General features: G+C 38.6%; 1 protein-coding gene across 2 annotated transcripts in view; it reads left to right on the plus strand.

Annotated features, from left to right (window-relative positions):
* Positions 1-1,508: 1,508 nt before the first annotated feature.
* CDK17 (cyclin dependent kinase 17) overlaps positions 1,509-18,409 on the plus strand; it is a 109,913-nt gene continuing 93,012 nt past the window's right edge. For both annotated transcript variants that reach the window (XM_004748493.3, XM_004748492.3), the window contains exon 1: positions 1,509-1,632. The gene's annotated coding sequence lies outside the window, so the exon portion shown is untranslated. The remainder of the gene's footprint in view (positions 1,633-18,409) is intronic.

The raw sequence follows: 18,409 nt of genomic DNA on the forward strand, positions 1-18,409 counted from the left end.
TCAGAGGGAAAGGACTCATCCAGGAATCCAAGAAGATAATTATCAGACGTCCTTAGGACATAATGTGATTTGAAATTGCATTAAAAACTTACAAAGTCTATTGCTGAGTATTGAAATGGAAAAATATTTATATCTCACTTTAGCAGATTTTTATGTGGTTTAAAATTTTTTCTTGTTCAGGTTGTCCACATCCGGTCCCCCTTCTTGTCTTTTCTAACTTCTCATTATCTCCCTCTAGGGGTTTGTTTGTTTTTAGTTTCTGCTTTTATCCTTATTAGTGGAAAAAAATGGGTCAGTATTACTTTAGTTTGTCTTCACTTTCATTCTGCTGTTCATTTCTGAACTAGCTTTTAGCCTCTGGGAAAGAACAAAGTAAAAATATTTACAGAAACTGGGCCAACCTCTTGGTGCCTCCTCCCCCCAAGAAAACAAAACCTAACCAAGGGCAACAGTAGTTCCTCTCTTTTCTCCTATAGCACCTTGTACTTCCTTTCTCATGAAGCTCAGAATTTTATTATAACTGCTTACTGAGAACCTTTCATCCCAGCTAGACTCTTCCATTCTTTGAGGACCTAGTGTATTGCCAAGAGCACAATGTAAAAAAATTAAATGAATAAATGCGTGCGTGAATGGACTGCTGCACAGCTACCCATCCAACTACCCCTAATGAAGGAGGAAAGTTGCAAAGAACATGATCAGGCGCTGACCCTCTGACATCAACTGTCTAAAAAACCGGTAGAGAACTGCGGCATTTGTGTCTGAATTACATAATTGGATAATTTAAGCAAGAGTTTTTGTTTAGTTGGGGGGTGGAGGAAGGATGAAGGAGCGGAATTACCCAGGTAATTTCTTGCTGTGCAGTGGCACTACCTAACCAATGCACCCCTCTCACCTCCCTCCCTCCCTCCGCCGCACAAGCCAGGAAGGCGAGAACAGGGCCCCCACCTCGGGGCGGGGGGTTTCCCGGGGATACCCCGCCCCGCCCTCTAGGCCCCGCCCCTGGACCGCCAGCTCCGCCCCACTGCCGCGGCCAGCAGGGGTCGCGCTGCCCGCGGCGAGCTGCTCAGGCGGGGGTGGGGAAAGCTCCCGCGGCGGGTCGCTCTTCTCAGCTGCTGCTGGTTGGATCGTTTCAATCTAAGTCTTTTTTCTCGCTCGCTCGCTCTCCTCCGGGGAACAGGCGGAGGCGTCCATCCGCAGCCGCCGAGTGAGAAGACGACGCACACGCAGAGAACGAAAGCGGCCGCCCGCCGTCTCCTGAGCTCCTCACGGTCCGGCCGCAGCGAAGAAGGAGCCCTAGTCCGGGCGGGCCGCCTCAGCCGGGCGTCGGCACCTCCCTGCCAGCCGCGCTCCCGCCCGGGCTCCTCCGAGGGGATTAGTGGGCTGCCCGCGCGGCTCGGCGGCCCGGGAGCCATGTTGTCCGGGGGGCTTGGCAACGCGTGAGGGACCCGCGGCCCCTCCCGAAGGCTCCGGACCCTAGGCGAGAGCCGGAAGGCGGCTGCGGAGGCCTGCGCCTCGGAGGCGCCTTGGGTCCGCCAGCCGCTGGGACCCGGACCTGCATCCGGTCGCCGCGGGCGTCGGCGGAGCCGCTCACCCTCAGCGCCTCGCCTCGCGACGCGGCCCCCGCACTTGCTGGTGAGTTGGCGGCTGGCGACCGCGCGGGACTGTCCGGCGGACCCTGAGCCAAGGGGGCGGGAGGGTGCTTGGGACGGAGGGCTGGGGCGGGCGCCGGAGGCTCAGGCCCGGCCGGGAAGTTGAGAGAGGGAGGCGCGGCCAGCGGAGCTCGCGAGTGCCTGTCGTCCCTCTGGTCCAGCGCGGACCCGGGTCGCCGAGGCATTTCCGGGGGTGGGGTGGGGTGGGGTATCCGACGGGCTCCTTCGCGGGAGGCGCCTACAGTCGCCGCCACCCCCGGTGCGTGCTGCCCATTTGGTCTCCGGGGGAGGCCGGTCTCCCCGGGAGGCCCCGGAGGGAAGAGGCAGAAAGTCCCCCGAGACACAAAGATTCCCCTCGGCGGGGGAGGAGCCGCAGGCGCGGGCGGCTGAGGGGAAGGAAGGGCGCGAGTCCGCGGGAGGTGGGCGAGGAGGCGGTGGCGGCCGCGGCGCGTCCTGCTCCTTGGAGACACCGGGAGTGTGAGCGGGTGGCGAGCGCGGAGGAGGAGGAGGAGCCCTCGCGTGGGGCGCCGGCCCAGACAAAGATCACCGCAGCCTCCCGCTGGCGGGTCACACCCCTGAGTGCTGGTCAAGGGCTGAGGTGGAGGGAGTGTGGGAAACCCGAAGAACCGATGGGGAGGAGGAAGATGGGGACCTGCCAAGGATTGTCGTCTCCGATGCAGTTGCTTTTCTCAGCATTTTTGTGCCCAACGCTTGTGCTCCCCAACTCAGCTGGATAGCTCCAGATTCCCTGCCTCCTGTCACCCCCTCACTGCCACATTGACTCCCTTGTGGTTTTCCTTTCATTCTCCCCCCTACTTTTCACCCACTCGTTTTCGGGTAAGCGGTATTTTGCCTTCAGCTTGGGGGAACGTTTGCTAATGACAGGATGCCTGAGCTTGTTCTGACCCTGAACTGCCTTGAACTCCTCTCTCTTCCTCCCACCCTTTCCTTTCTGGGATCTCACAGTGTCACATGGCCACTAACAATTAGCTTTTCTTCAAAAATGGCAAAAGCAAAGCTGCAAACCGTGGCGCTCCTTCTTGATATTGACTCGTCCACTAAAGACACGTCGTTGGTTATGCTTTATCACCTCTTAGCCAATCTTTCTAGGTAACAAAAGTGGCAAATTTTGTTTCGAGTTTTGGCTCTTCCTAGGGTCAGCAGTGTGTTCCTGGCAGCCAGACCTTCTGTCACTTATCAGGAAATGCTCGACTTACAGACAGTTCTTTCCTCAAACTTTGCGGATTCTTTCTTGAGTCTTTGTTGCGGGATTTCTTTTAAAAGGCGCTTGTGGAAGGTCAGAGTAACAAATACGGAGTTACTGTATTTTAGACCTGTTAACCACTGAGCATCAGAAAATGAATGGGATTTTAAGATCTTTGATGCCTTGAGTCAACAAAAGCCTCCGTTGAAGCTAGAAATAAGGTTCAGTCTAAAATTTTAAGAAAAAAATCGGCTAGCAGTAGTATCATTGGTTTTTTTGTTGTTGTTAATGAAGTCATATCAGTCTTTGTAATTCTAACATCTGCATACTTCCATAAACAATGGTTGTAACAAAAGAAAAATGGCTATAATTGAGGAATAGGCTTTTTATGACAGAGAATTTTGGAGTATAAAAACGTTATTCTTTTATCTGGTGAACTGTCTCACCACCCAGAAATACTGGGTGGACTTTGAATGCTGGACTTCAAGGAAAATAGTTAAGTCTTTGAATTTAAGCTATTTTAAAATATTATTTTTTACCCCGAAAATAGACATTGAATTATGAATGGAAAGAAATTAAAAGTACAGCCCGTTTGATATAGCAAAGTTACTATTGATACCATTCTAAGAACCGTCATATCTTGCTGCCATTAAAAATGTTAATGCTGTAAAGATTGTGAAAGGGATTTTAGTCTAGGGACAAGTCTCTGAATTGTGGGACTCCCTCCCCCACCCACACCACTTCTCAGGTATCTTTGTGAAATTAACAGGTCATATCATTAGTAATCAGTGTTTTATATAAGTTATCAAATGGCCAGAATGAAGAAGGTACATTGTTTTTTCCCCCTACATATTTATTAGTATTTAATTAGATTATTGAAGTTTAATTCTTGGAAGAAAGTCCAGAAAGTTACCGAAGATTTCTGAGTGGTGAGATCTGTGGATGAATAAAAATACGGTTCTGTGTTTTCTAAATTTTTACTTTCATTTTGCAATCAGAAAAAAAAGTATGAAATATGAAACCTTGTTAATAACCCAATTTTCCTATTACTAGAAGAAGCTTCTATAAAATGATTTATTTTCATCCTTGAAACTAAGAAAGTCACTTGCAGGTGTTAGTTATTTGAAATGTGCAGGTTGTTAGATGTGCTCTGGTTACCTGAAGGGGGAGAAAAGATAGTCAGGAAAGACGAAATTGGAATAATTGATTCAGTGTATGGTAGTGATCCAATATATGGTGGTAGCTTTGTACACTGGTAATCTTGTTCTAATAAGTCATTGGTTTTACAAAAAATAGAAAAAATAAATTTTATTTTCTGTAGTGCAGAATAGTTGTTGACTAAACAGATCTTAATGTATATAGTTTTCAGATATTGCTCCAGTCCTGTGATTATGGAGGAAAGAGATGGCATATAAAATAATTTACTCTGTTGAGGCTTTTGTTTTTCCTGTTATTTTCAGAAATATTTTTCTCCTTTCTCTTTATTTGTGAAATAGTACTAAACAACTGCAACTCTTGTGAATAGTAGAGATTATAATGGCAATGAGAAAGATGTTCATAAGTGAAGATGATTTCCTTTAATATTAGGAAAAATTATGTGAACACAAAATTTTTCCCTGGTGTTTTCTTGGTTATTGTCTAATAGTGCTGAATATTTATAAGACATTACATTTTGATCTTTATTACTGTTCTCTAATCTTTATAAAAATTGCAGCATCATGTCATGGCGCCTTTTTTTTTTAAATAGCTTTTATACTTCCATGGAGGATAATTACTTAGCGAATGTGTTGCTTTTGTAGAAAAAGAAAATTATATGTTAAATTCAGTTTATAAAAATATTCATTGGAGTATTTTATCTATTTTAAAAATTGTCTCCTTTATATAATGTGAAGAAAGACTAGTTTTGGGTTCTTTGAATTTTGAATGTGTAATTTTTGCTTAAATTTTTAAATGGGAAACTTATTTAAAATATACTTTATAAATCGATTATGGCATTTTGTGTTTTAAATGACAGATAAAATAATAGGTTTATGGCCTTTAAAATTAAACTTTATGTAGTATTTATGAGGTTAAAAAATTGCCCAAATAGGAAACTTGGTATAGTTGACTGGCATTCAACCTACAGTCTTGGCAATTTTTCGGAACTGGCGGCGGCAGTGGCGGGGTGGGGGTAGGGGGAGAGGACCTTTTTAAAAAAAAATTTTGTGAGATATTTACAATATTAAGCCAAGAATTGTTACTGTCATTAGTGGATTCTTTGTCATTATTTTGTTCCCAACCTTTTTAGTTGACAGTCTTTAATATCTGCAAAATTTGACCTGGAAAGAGTAATTGCCAGGGGCCAGGAAATCGTATTGAATATATCTGAGTGTGGCTTACCTTTCATGGCCTGTTTCCTCTCTGATGGCCAACTTGGAAAACCCATAAATACCTACCAATAACTCTAATGGGGGTTGCCTCCTATAAATAATAATTCTGTAGTAACATAATACTGTGTGTGAGGAGGTAGATTTACAAATCCTTGGCATATTGGGATGAATGAAAATTATCTTGCTTCCAAAGTTTCCTTTTGAAATTATTTTTTGATATAAACATGTGAAAGAAATTAAACTTCTTTTGCTAGGTACCATGCCAGGTGTTAATTTGTTAAATCCCCGTAGTAAACCCATCCTATATGAGTACTGTGCCTGTTTTTCAAATAAAGACACAGATGCATTAGATTAATTGTCTCTTAGGTTCTACCTCTTTGGTGAAGCTGAGGTTCCAGTTCCAGTGTTCAGACCGCTTTATTACAATGTTTCCATGGGGATGTGATGTTAAAAAGTTCTTTTTAAGTGTCTACTGTAGCAAGAACTAAAGTGGTAAATTAAAAAGCTCATCAAAATTTGATTTAAATTCCATTGAATTAATTTCACTACACACAAAAAAATTGATCTAAACAAAATGTATAAGAGGACATATTTATAGCTCAAAATTAATTAAAGGTACTAAAATGATACTGAAAATGTTTGTAGATTTATTTTTAATCACGGATTTATCAGTTAGTTGTTGAGCACAAAGTAAAATGAATATAGGTATTGAAAAACAAAAATAATTATATTGCATATTTACTTTCATTTTTACTTTTATGTTTACTTACTGATTTTGATTTTATATATGTTAAAATTAGTTTGCATTACGCATATGCCACAAAAAAGACAGTCCAGATGCATGCTGCATAGGTTGCTTCAGTATTAGGTAAGAATTTTGTCTTAAGGTAGATAAAATTTCTGTCTATATGTGTACACATATAATTACCTATTGGTTTTTGGTTTTGGTATTGTTTAAGGAGAGCATAAATTTTGATCTTGTGTTTTTAATTTCCACATCTTGTGTATTTTATTTCTACATCTTTACTTCTAATCCAGACCTTTTCTTTCCTAGCTACCTCCCAGATATTGCTTCTTAATTTTTTATTGATAGGTAGCTATATATCACCAAAAATGGAAATATTAGATTATATTACACATTTTTTGGCAATAAGTTTTTACACTGAAAGCCAACCCTTATAATGAAAATATTGCAAATTAGTATTGTTGATATATATATCCTATTTCTTACTCCATTTGAAGAATAGAAAATGTTATTGACTTGACCTAAAGGTAGTCTGTTAAAGTGGGGAAAAAAAAGATTTGCTTTGGTCTGTTGTCATAAAAGTTAATTGTCAGCATTTTTTTTTTTTTAAGATTTTATTTATTTATTTGACAGAGATCACAAGTAGGCAGAGAGGCAGGCAGGGAGAGAAGAGGAAGGAAGCAGGCTCCTTGCCTATCAGAGAGCCCGCTGTGGGGCTCAGTCCCAGGACCCTGAGATCATGACCTGAGCCAAAGGCAGAGGCTTACCCCACTGAGCCACCCAGGCGCTCTGTTTCTTTAGCTTATTTAGTGTAAGCTCTATACCCAACATGGGGCTGGAACTCAACAACCATGAGCTCGAGTCACATATTCACCAACTGATCCATCCTTGTGTCCCTTGTCAGCCTTAACATAACATATCCTTGTTTCTTTTTATGCACTTGTTAGTGTAAATACTTCAAGAATACTCTAAATTTTATATGCATATTTGTAAACAGTGGGGAAAGGACCCAAGAATAATTTCACTATATTCTGGGTTAGTTACTAACTCATTTTGGTCTTTTCAAACATGTATTTAGTCCTTCTGTTCTTATAATTGATGGTTAATCTTTGTTAATAGTGCGAGTTAATGTTAAAGGTTGGTAAAAATTAATATTTATGAAAAATCAGGTAACAATGTTGAAGCTCTTATTACTCCAAATTTAGAGGCATTATCCTTTAAGTTATCTAATATTTTAAAAAAAAATAAGCTAATGTGTACTTTTAAGTATGTTTAAAATAAATCTTTTTCATAATTCCAGATTTTAATTAATTAATTTTTTAAAGGTTTTATTTATTTATCTGGTAGAGAGAGATACAGCAAGAGAGGGCATACAAGCAGGGGGAGTGGGAGAGAGAGAAGCAGGGTTCTTGCTGAGCAGGGATCTCAACATGGGGCTTGATCCCAGGACCCTGGGATCATGACCTGAGCTGAAGGCATATGCTTAACGACTGAGTGACCCAGGTGCCACCATAATTCCAGATTTTGATGTTTTATTGTCTTGCTATTTCTGGTGGGAAGGAAGCCTTTTGTCAAATTTTGAAAAAATTTTGGATTCCTTGAGTAGACTTTAGCCCCTTGAGCCAGTCTTAATGGAAAAAAAAATTTTTTTGAGAGAGTGAGGAGGGAGAGAGGTTGAGGGGGGTGGTGCTGAGGGAGAGGAAGAGAGAGAATCCCAAGCAAGGTCCATGCTCATCACAGAGCCCTAAGAGTCCCACGTGGGGCTCCATCCCACCACCCTGAGATCACAACCTGAGTTGAAATCAAGAGTCCATTGCTTAACAGACTGAACCACCCAGGCACCCTTTATTTATTTATTTATTTTTAATTTTTTAATATTTTTATTAACATATAATGTATTATTTAGTCCCAGGGGTACAGGTCTGTGAATTGCCAGGTTTACACACTTCACAGCACTCCCCTTCCCCAGTGTCCATAACGCAGCCACCCTCTTCCTGCCCCCCTCCCCCTGGCAACCCTCAGTTTGTTTTGTGAGATTAAGGGTCTCTTGTGGTTTGTCTCCCTCCTGGTCCCATCTTGTTCCACTTACTCCCTTCCTACCCTCCCCAGGCCTCCACTTTGCCTCTCAGCTTCCTCGTATCTGGGAGATCATATGATAATTGTCTTTCTCTGATTGACTTACTTCGCTAAGCATCATACCCTCTAGTTCCATCCATGTCATCGCAAATGGCAAGATTTCATTTCTTTTGATGACTGCATAGTTTTCCATTGTGTGTGTGTGTGTGTGTGTGTATATATGCCACATCTTTATCCATTCATCTCTTGATGGACATCTAGGTTCTTTCCGTAGTTTGGCTATTGTGGACATTTGGGTGCATGTGCCCCTTTGGATCACTACATTTGTATCTTTAGGGTAAATACCCAGTAGTGTGATTACTGGGTCATAGGGTAGCTCTATTTTCAACTTTTTGAGGAACCTCCATGCTGTTTTCCAGAGTGGTTGCACCAGCTTGCATTCCCACCAACAGTGTAGGAGAGTTCCCCTTTCTCTGCATCCTTGCCAGCATCTGTCATTTCCTGACTTGTTAATTTTAGCCATTCTGACTGGTGTGAGGTGGTATCTCTTTGTGGTAATTTTCCTGATCAGGCACCCTTTATTGAAATATTTTTAAGAAATTATCCTTTATGATTTCATTATATGTAATACATTTTGTTTTTTCAGTTCAGCGGTATGTATAATCAGTATTTTAAAGCATTTGTTGTGACGTAGGCATTGTGCTAGTCAGTTGTATATGGTATACAATGAGGTGGTATTGTGAGGTAGTATTGTAACATGGGAAATACCAGCAACACTAATTGAATGTTCTGTTCTTGGCCCTGTTCTCATGTTTTACATGTTTCCTGGGCAATCTTATCTATTTTTAGTGCTTTTTTTCTTACTACCTATATGTTGAGGATTTCCACATCTTTTCTTCTAATCCAGACCTCTTCCTTCCTAGCTACTTCCCAGATACTGCCTCTTAGTGCTCCTTTACCAGAACTGAACTTTTTTTAACCCATGCCTCTATTCTCAGCCAACACTAATGCTCCACATGAGCCTAGTTATTAAAGCCAAAACCTTTGGCAGATTATTTTTTCTATTCTCTCCTCCCCTTAGTCCAGTCACACCAAATTTTTTAAATTTTATTTCCTAAATATCTTTTAGATTTATCTTTTCCTGTTGTTACTTTCATATGTTGGGTTTTGGAATGCTTTATCTGAATTATGATGTCTAATTTTGCCCGTAACAGTGGAGTCATACCTCTTTTGCAGTAGATTTTTTTGCTCATAAATTTTTTTTTAATTAAAAAAATTCTTTTAAAAGTAAGCTCTAATGCCCACAGTAGGGCCTGAGGTCAAGAGTTGCATACTCTCCTGACCAGGAGCCCCTGTCCATAAATTCTTGAGCATAGGTTTTCCCCTTCTTTCTCCAGATACTCTTATTTCATTTCTGTTCTCCTATAATCCCTTTTCTTCCCAAGAAACTATAAAATGGTTGACACATTTTTTATTTTATGTAGAATTTTTTGGAAAAAAAAATCTGAATTCTCATTTTTATTATATAAAGTTAGAATTGGTTATATGTGTTTTTTTTTTTTTTTTATAAAGAAACTACTTCCATTGTAATTAATAACCATGTGATCTTGAGCTAGTTACTTAAACTCTTTAGGGTCAGTTTCTTCTATAAAATTGGGAAGTGGCAGAACCTTCTTCATGGGGTTGTGGGAATTAAATGATATGTATAAAGCACTTTGCAAAGAACCTTGCAGTTAGCACTCCCAAGTAGCAATTTTTTAAAATCTTACTCTTTGATATAATAGGAAGAATTATTGGTAATGGCACTAGACATCTTTTGCTGATTATCCCTTCAAGTTGATTCCTTCAGGTTAAATAAGTGATTCAGAAGGACAGTTGAATCAAAATAATCTCTTTGACTTTTAAAACTATATGTACCTATTGGATTTTCTCATATACCTGCCTTCTCCCACCTAATTTGAGAATCAGTGTTACTAATCAGAGTGTGTTGCATGCTTTAGGTACGTTGTGGGGAGGATACTGTAGACTACTGGACCAAATAATGTAGGATATTCATTGTTTTTTCATCTAATGCCCATTAGGAATAATGGCTATTACAGTCTTCCTAATAAGCATATTAATAAGCTTTTTTTTAGGACCAACCAAATTTTTTTTGTAACTGTTTGCCCTGTGTCCCTTCTTCAAACCTGTGCTATTCTGCTTGTTTGACATCTTAACAGTCTAGACAGTATTTGTTTTTCTTGTAGATGACTTTTATGTGTGACTCAGGTATTCTGAAGTCAGAATAACTGGTCATATAGCTTATCCATCAAACAAAGAAAATGGTTTTGCCTTTTTTTTTTTTTTTTTTTTGTGATGAAGTTTGCTTGGGTGTATACTATTTTTTTTTTTTAAAGATTTTATTTATTTTATTTGACAGAGATTACAAGTAGGCATAGAGGCAGGCAGAGAGAGAGAGAGAGGAGGAAGCGATGCGGGGCTCGATCCCAGGACTCGGGGATCATGACCTGAGCTGAAGGTAGAGGCTTTAACCCACTGAGCCATCCAGGCGCTCCGGGTGTATAGTATTTATTGTTTTAGGTTTTTATTATCTTATGTTCTTCTAGGTCATTGGCCTTAACTTGAACTTCAGAAGCACTCTTGTGATTTAAAAAAATAAACAAAAAACGACTTGATGCCTGTGTGTGTGTGTATGTGTTGTAAAATCTGAAGCTCTGTCCCAGAACAACTGAAGTGGAATCTCTGAGCTTGGTTTTTAAAATGTTAAAGGCAGTGTTTAGAAACAGTGTTTCAAGGTTTGGCACAGTGTTAAAGGGAGCAACCACTCATACATAAATTAAAGTAGGCAAAGTGATTAAAACTTTATATCATTGCATCTTACTTTTTTCTCTTTTTATTCTTTATTGAATTTTGTAGTTTTATCATGTTTTGAAGGGTTTCTTTATGTATAAAAGTCTTATCTTCCAGTTATTTTATTTATATTTTATCTTTTTAGTGAGTATCTTTTTGTTTTAGTTTTGTTAAAAGGTAAACTGAGGCATGTTAAAATTTTTCAGAGTTTAATGAGCATATATGTTGACTGAATTGTGGAGCATCAAGCCAAAGGTTTTTACCTGTCCACCTAGGGTCGGTGGGAAAGGGGGGAGGTTCTTTTAGAGAAGACAGAGAAACAAAGGGAATTATTTTATTGGTGATAGTTTAAGCAGTTGTCTTATTGGAAAGCCTAGAGGGCTGTTTGTGATTGGTTGTTCTTAAGTTTTATTTTCTCAGATTCTTGTGCAGTGACTCTGGCTTAGGTTTTGGTTTGCTTACCTAGGGTACCAAGGCATTGGACTCACTTTAGTCTAATGGCCTTATTTAATTACTTTAACAACTTGAGTGTCTTTACTGCTTTCTATCTGGATTTTATTTGTGAGAGAGGGAGAGACAAGAGAGAGCACAAGCAGGGACAGGGCAGAGGGAGAGGGAAAAGCAGATCCCCACTGAGCCGGGAGCCCAACATGGGGCTCCATCCCAGGACCCTGGGTTTGTGATCTGAGCTGAAGGCAGATGCTTAACTGACTGAGCCACCCAGACGCCCCTCAATTACTGTTTTTGAAAATTATTTGTTAAATATTAGTAGAAAGTAGGGCATAATCTTAATTTCCTAGCAGTGGTTATCATCTTCAAATATTCCCTTTGTCTTTTTTCATATGTAGAGTTTAATATTTTTGTTTAAGATCCTTTTTAAAAGTTTTTTTTAAGTTCCCAAATAATTCTTAAGGCTATCATTTTCGGTGGTTATAGCAATCTATCAAAAGAAGTTTAACTGTTTCATAGTGGTTGGTAATTAACATACTGCTTTTCATTTTTCATTATTTCATTATTTTAAATTGTGCTGGACAGGCTATAGCATGTGACCACATCATCCTTTTACCCTCATTTTACATTTCCTTAGGGTAGCTAGATATTCAGAAGTGAAATTCTCACATCAAACCTGTGAACCTTTTCAGGTAATGCTTGTTGTGGCAGTGCCACTAGTAATGTGCCACATCTACTTAGGAGGTAATGATTGCCATTCCCTGAACATTGACAGCTTCATTTTTCATTATTTTATGATACCATTTTTTTAAATATCGTATTGCTATGTATACTTTTTCCCCCTTAATTTGAAATAATTTGTTTTTGTTGTCCATCTGTTCTTATTCTAGCTTCAGCTTATTTATCACTGCTATGTAATATATCTTAATATCTGGTATGGCAAAACAGTTTTTCCTCTAAATAATTTTGATATTCTATATCTATTTTTATTCTACTTTTATTTATTTTTAAGCAGCAGGCAAAAAAGATGTAGAATAGGTGTCTCCATTTTTTTCTTTCAAGCTGGTCTCCAACTATAAAACTTAATCCTAGATATGTCAGTACATCTGTAAGAGTTGCATCAGGAATCAGGGTAGACTTCCATATCCTCATTGTCCAGGTTCTACCATGTAAAGAGCATCTCAGTAAAAATTAGGTAACCTATGATTTTATCCATTTATTCATGCTGTCACCAAAGATGATTTATGATTTATTTATTTGAGAGGGTGCATGAGGGAGGAGGGAGAATCTCAGACTCCCTGCTGAGCACAGAACCCAATTGGAGGCTCAGTCTCACAACCCTGAGACTATGACCTGAGCTGAAATCAGGAGTCGGACACTTAATTGACTGAGCCACCCAGGCATCCCATCAGTTGTCCTGAAGAGAAGGAAGGAATGACATTCAGCCAATGGTATTAGGTAGATTTCTTGGAGGAGATGATGCTAAATTTAATTAGCTTTAGCCCTTCCTAGGATAAAAGCAGTATATAAAAAGGAGGTAGGAAAAAAGATTTTACATTCTTTAAAATAATTATTATTCTCCTCCAGCCTATTAAGTATTTGCATGTAGTAGAAATAGAGAAATAAAGGTTGCATGTGGAGGCTGTGGTAGATTAGATTAAAAAATGCAGCTATACCAGTAAGAAGCTTGGATTTTACTTGTCTATAGAACTGAGCTGTTGAGCAGTAGGCAGAATGTACTCTTTTCTACATTGAAGTCATTGGGAAAGTTCCTGAACAGCTACAAATGAGCTACTTCTGGATGTTGAACGGACAACCTTTTGTGATATGTTGATCTTTCAGAGGCAGCTTCAAGGGATTGCTTTCCTACTTTGGGAATGCTAAAAGGAGCTATTTGAACCTTTTTTTTTTTTTTTTTTCCTGGTCTGGTTCATTTCAGAGACAATTACTGTGTCTTAGGAGCATTTAGAAATGTGTATTTGCAAGCCAGCCATTTTTATCTTCCAGTGTTAGAAATTGGTTTCACCATTTTGTCGGGGAAATAGATAAAAATAGTAAGTTTATGACAATGAACTTGAAATAATCCTTTTATTTAACTATAAATGCTAACATTCTAATGAAGGATACAAATATTAATTGTGCCTCCATAAATGATTATTTATTTAGTTCTTTAGACCTTACCTGTGTGCTACTATAGGTAACCATGTAACACTATCCATTTAACAGTAATTCAGTAAAGTTATATACAGGTACAGAGAAGAGGCTAATTTTAGCAGCTGCAGTGTTTTAGTACTTTAAAGTCAACTAAATTTGACTTTACAGCTGATCTTGAACCTCACATATCTAACTGTACTGGTCCACTTATACACCTAGTTTTTGGTGGGTGGAAGGTACAGTACTGATTTGATTCTGTTAAGATTTTTTCAGTAACACTTTCTTTTTTCTAGCTTCCTTTATTGTAAGAATACAGCGTATTCTATATATGTATGTATATATAGAGAGAGTATATAAAATGTGTGTTAATTGAGTCTTTTTGTTATTGGTAAGGCTTCCAGTAAATGCAGGCTATTCGTAATTAAGTTTTTGGGGAATCAAAAATTAAATACAGGTGTTGGACCACACAGGAGTCAGTGCCCCAACCCCTGCATTGTTCATGGGTCAGCTGTACTTCCATTTTACTAATGCATACAAAGAATTTTTGATACATAATTGTTCCCAAGTTGGAGGTACCTTTTCTCATTGTATTTACTCTTCACAAATGATTATCTCTCTGTCCCATTCCTTTCTTAATTTGAACTCTTCAAATTCTTCCATTTCTGTAGGCATTGAATATTTTTTAAAAAATTAAACTTGATTTTTCTGAATAGGTGATATGATGAACTTAAAGCCATGTAGAGAGAGACAGAGAAGTCTTTTTTCCCTTTTGCTTTCTCCAGCCTCTCTTTCCTCCCATACTTTTTATAGGTAGACATTCCTTTTGTTTCCTGTTTAGACTTCCAGTGTGTTTTTTGCAAATATAAACAGATACATGTATATTTTATTTTGGAGATTTTTTTTTCAGTGTCTACTTAAAGATCTTCCTTCCTTTATTGATTTTTTAAAAAGATTTTATTTATTTATTTGACAGAGAGAGACACAGCGAGAGAGAGAGTACAAGTAAGGGGAGTGGGAGAGGGAGAAGCAGGCTTCCCGCTGAGCAGGGAGCCCAATATGGGTCTCGATCCCAGGATGCTGGGATCATGACCTGAGCCGAAGGCAGAGGCTTAACCCACTGAGCCACCCAAGCATCCCTATCTTCTTTTATTTTTAATAGCTGAATTTTACTTCTGTGGATATATGGTAGTTAATTCACAGTCCTTTATGGACACTTGGGTTTTTTCTTATCTTTTGCTATTACAATAGCAAATGAATAATATACATACACATTTTGTACTTACATAAGCAAATAAATGATTTCGATTCTAAGAACAAGGATCAGTCAAGTGATAAATATATCTGTACACATTTCCTTGCTCTGCCAGCTGGGAGGCCTAGAAGAAAATGACACTCCAGTAGCAGTGAGCACAGCTAGTACCCAGATCTTGGTTTCTAATACTAACAGTATTAGTAACTCCCATAAAAGGAACCAGAACTCTGGAAAAATGGCTGATCCTAGGACTGGGACAGGAAATAAATGTTTAATAATGCTGAAAAATTAGGAAGTATTCTAACAAAAACAATGCATAGAATAAATAGGTATGTGAAGGGCACACAGGAACCAAATCAAAGAACTCCCAAGGGCTAATAATAGAATAATTTGAGGAACAAAATAAAATAGAATTTTAAAATTGGATTATAATTCAATTATAAAATAATATCCATAAGTCCCCAATACTGATATAAATAAATAGCTGGGAAAGAATAGACAGATCTCCTGTGCAGAGGAATTCTACATAATTTATGTAGCTACTCAGCCTTCAGAGAGGTACAACAACTCCTTAAGAGTGGAAACAACACTCTTTAAGAGTGGAAAACTATGGAAAAGAGTAACTTGACATGGGGAAAAACCCAACAGACATGACCTTGGCTGTGTCACCAAGGTTAAATACTTAAACATAGTATTAATACTGTAAACCAAATGTATCCCCTCGTAATTCATATGTTGAAACCTAGTCCCTAATGGGATGGTATTTGGAGGTGGGGCCTTTGGGAGGGGGTTACATCAGGATGTCATGGATTTAATGCCGTTATAAGAGACCCCAGAGAGGTACCTCACACCTCACCTTTTCTGCCATGTGAGGACTCAATGAGGAGATGGCAATCTGTGAACGAGGAAGTGGGCTCTTACCAGACACTGACTCTGCAGGAGCCTTGATCTTGCACTTCCCAGCCTCCCAGAACTGTGAGAAATAAATTTCTGTTGCTTGTGAGCCACCCTGTCTAAGCCACCCTGTTATAGCAGCCTGAACAGACTAACGTTTAACATCAACAGCCATAAATCATGTTGATAATATGATGTGGTGGCAAATGCACTTGACTTCTAATGTGGTCTTCCCCCCAAAAAACATAATCCCCGTCTAATCATGAGAAAAACATGAGGTAAATTCTAATCAAGGGATATTCTACAAAATAACTGAACAGTACTTCTTAGAACTATCAAGGTCATCTGAAACAGGGGAAGTCTGAGAAACTGTCACAACCAAGAGGAGCTTAAGACATGATAGTACAATAAAGTAAAATCTAAATAGAATGGACATAATGCATCAGTTTTGGTTCATTAATTGTGACAGTTATTACCATAGTAATATAAGATCTTAATCACACAATCTAGGTGTTTGGTGTAGAGGAATTGTGTGTACTATCTTTGCAATTTTCCTGTAAATCTAAAACTATTTTTGTAAAAAAGATAGATGCTTCTGCAATTCTCTTAGGTATAGCCATATTGCCATTATGTACCTAAATGTTTGAGAGGCTTGTTTTCCTAAGCCCTCACCATCTGAATGTGTTGTTGGACTTTTGGAATTTAGCCCATTTGATAGATTAGAACTGGTGTAACTGAGACTTCTGTATTTCTCTCATTATGAATTATGGTGAGTCTTATCTTGTATGTTTAATGGGACATTTTACTTTTTTCTCCCTTCTGTGAACTCTCACGTTCTTTATTTCTCTGTTAGGTTTGGGCCCTTTTCTTCTTGGTTTCAGGAGTTCTTTCTTCTTGGTTTCAGGCAGCGGCTTAACCCACTGAGCCACCCAGGCACCCCTGTCATTATAGAGAGCCCTTTTTGTAATATGGGTTGCAAAAAACACTTTTTCATTTTTTACAGTGTTTCTTATACAAAAGTTTTCCTTTTTTATATGGTGATATTATGTTTTCTTTAATGTTTCTGGACTTTGAAACATAGTTAGAAAAGTCTTGACCACTCCAAGATTATAAAAGTGTTATGTTTTCTTCCAGTACTTGTGGATTCCGTTTTTACATTTAGATCTTAATACTCGAATCCTTCAGTTCCTCCCAAGCATTGAGGCATTCTGAATGCTTAACTTTCTTTCAAATTACTCCCATGTAAGCATCCTTGTGGGCTTATAAGTGCTTTAAATGATTTATGGTAAAAGAAATGCTTATACATTTTACTCTTGGTGGATTAAAAAGTCTCAACTCTGTGGAAAATGTATTAAGCATTTCATTGTGTCTTAATTCCATATCATGGTTTAAAAATAATTTTACAGTAATGAAAATTCCTTTAAGTTTCTTTTTACTGTTAAATTGTAGTAAATTTAGCAGGTTTTTTTTCTTCTGCTGATTATTAGTGTTGTGAATTATTCATGTTCAGTTTATTCCCCATCCTGTTTCTCCTAAGATTTCTGCTTCAGTTATTAAACCTGTCTGTGATTTACCTTCTTTTGTCCTCAGAACTTCTTACTGTTTTGTGGCTGCTCTGTTAGTAATCTCTTTATTTGGTATTATTTAGAAATTTTATTTGTGGGCCAAATACTTCTTTCAACTCATTAAGAAAGTGGAACCAATAGTGTCAGCAGATGCTGCCTAATGTAGGATGATAATTTCTTATGCCCTTTCATAAAGGTATTCATATTTTCCTCACATTACTTGTGATGAAACTAGTATTGCTGAACTGAATTTTCAGATATTTGGGAAACTCTGGTAGTACTGTGGAATGTTGATTAGAAAATAGCACCAGAAACTACCTGGTGAGTTTATTGCATAAAGGAGAGAACTACCAACAGAGTTGGTAGGATCTGCTAGGGCAAGGGAAGGGTATGTGAATAAAAAGAATAGCAAAGTATGAAGGGAGAGCAAAGTTGGGGTATTTATTGAGGATTTGGAATCTTTAAGACAGCTATTTCAGTACAGGAGCTGATTGATTAGAATTGGGATCATGATGTAATAATTCAGGATTGATACAGCAAAACAAGGGTTTTGAGGTGAGATTTTCGAAATATCTTGGAAAGTGAACAGTCATTTGCTGCTATTTATTAAAAAGTTGAATAGTCTGCTGTTGGTTTATATGGGATTTTGGGGAAGTTCCTGAAATGAACAATGAAGTTATTTGCAATTCTTATCTGCCTGGACAAGAGTTTCCTGGAATAGTAAAGTCACGTTGTCCAGGACAACTGAATAGTGATGTTAATGTAGACTGTAAAGTCTGGGTTTAGGTGGTTTCAGTTTGCACTGCCCATTCAGAACTACAATAAACTTGAAAATGTAATTATAAAAAGGATGATTCTTAGGAACAGCTACTCAGTGTATTTTCTTGGTGAGGGGTTTGACATTGAATGATCTTCCTTAAAGAAAGAATGAGGCTTAACTTTGATAATTAAGTTGTCTGAGATACCTAAATGGCAGTAGAATACAGGATTCTGCAGCTAAGAAAAGAAGCTATGAAAGGATCAAAGATAGAAATTTGGAAGTAACTGTTTATGTTAAATCCATGTACCAAGATAAGTTTGCCTGATGAGGAAGTATAGAGTGAGAAAAAAAAGACTTTGGCTTTAAAAGTTCTAGTGCCTAATAGTTATATGTGTGTGTGTGTGTGCACATGTGTGTGCAAACAAACCTGTAACGGAGTGA

Source organism: Mustela putorius, unplaced genomic scaffold, assembly GCF_011764305.1.
Source record: "Mustela putorius furo isolate JIRA1106 unplaced genomic scaffold, ASM1176430v1.1 tig00000788_pilon_pilon_pilon, whole genome shotgun sequence".
Classification (NCBI taxonomy): Eukaryota; Metazoa; Chordata; class Mammalia; order Carnivora; family Mustelidae; genus Mustela; species Mustela putorius.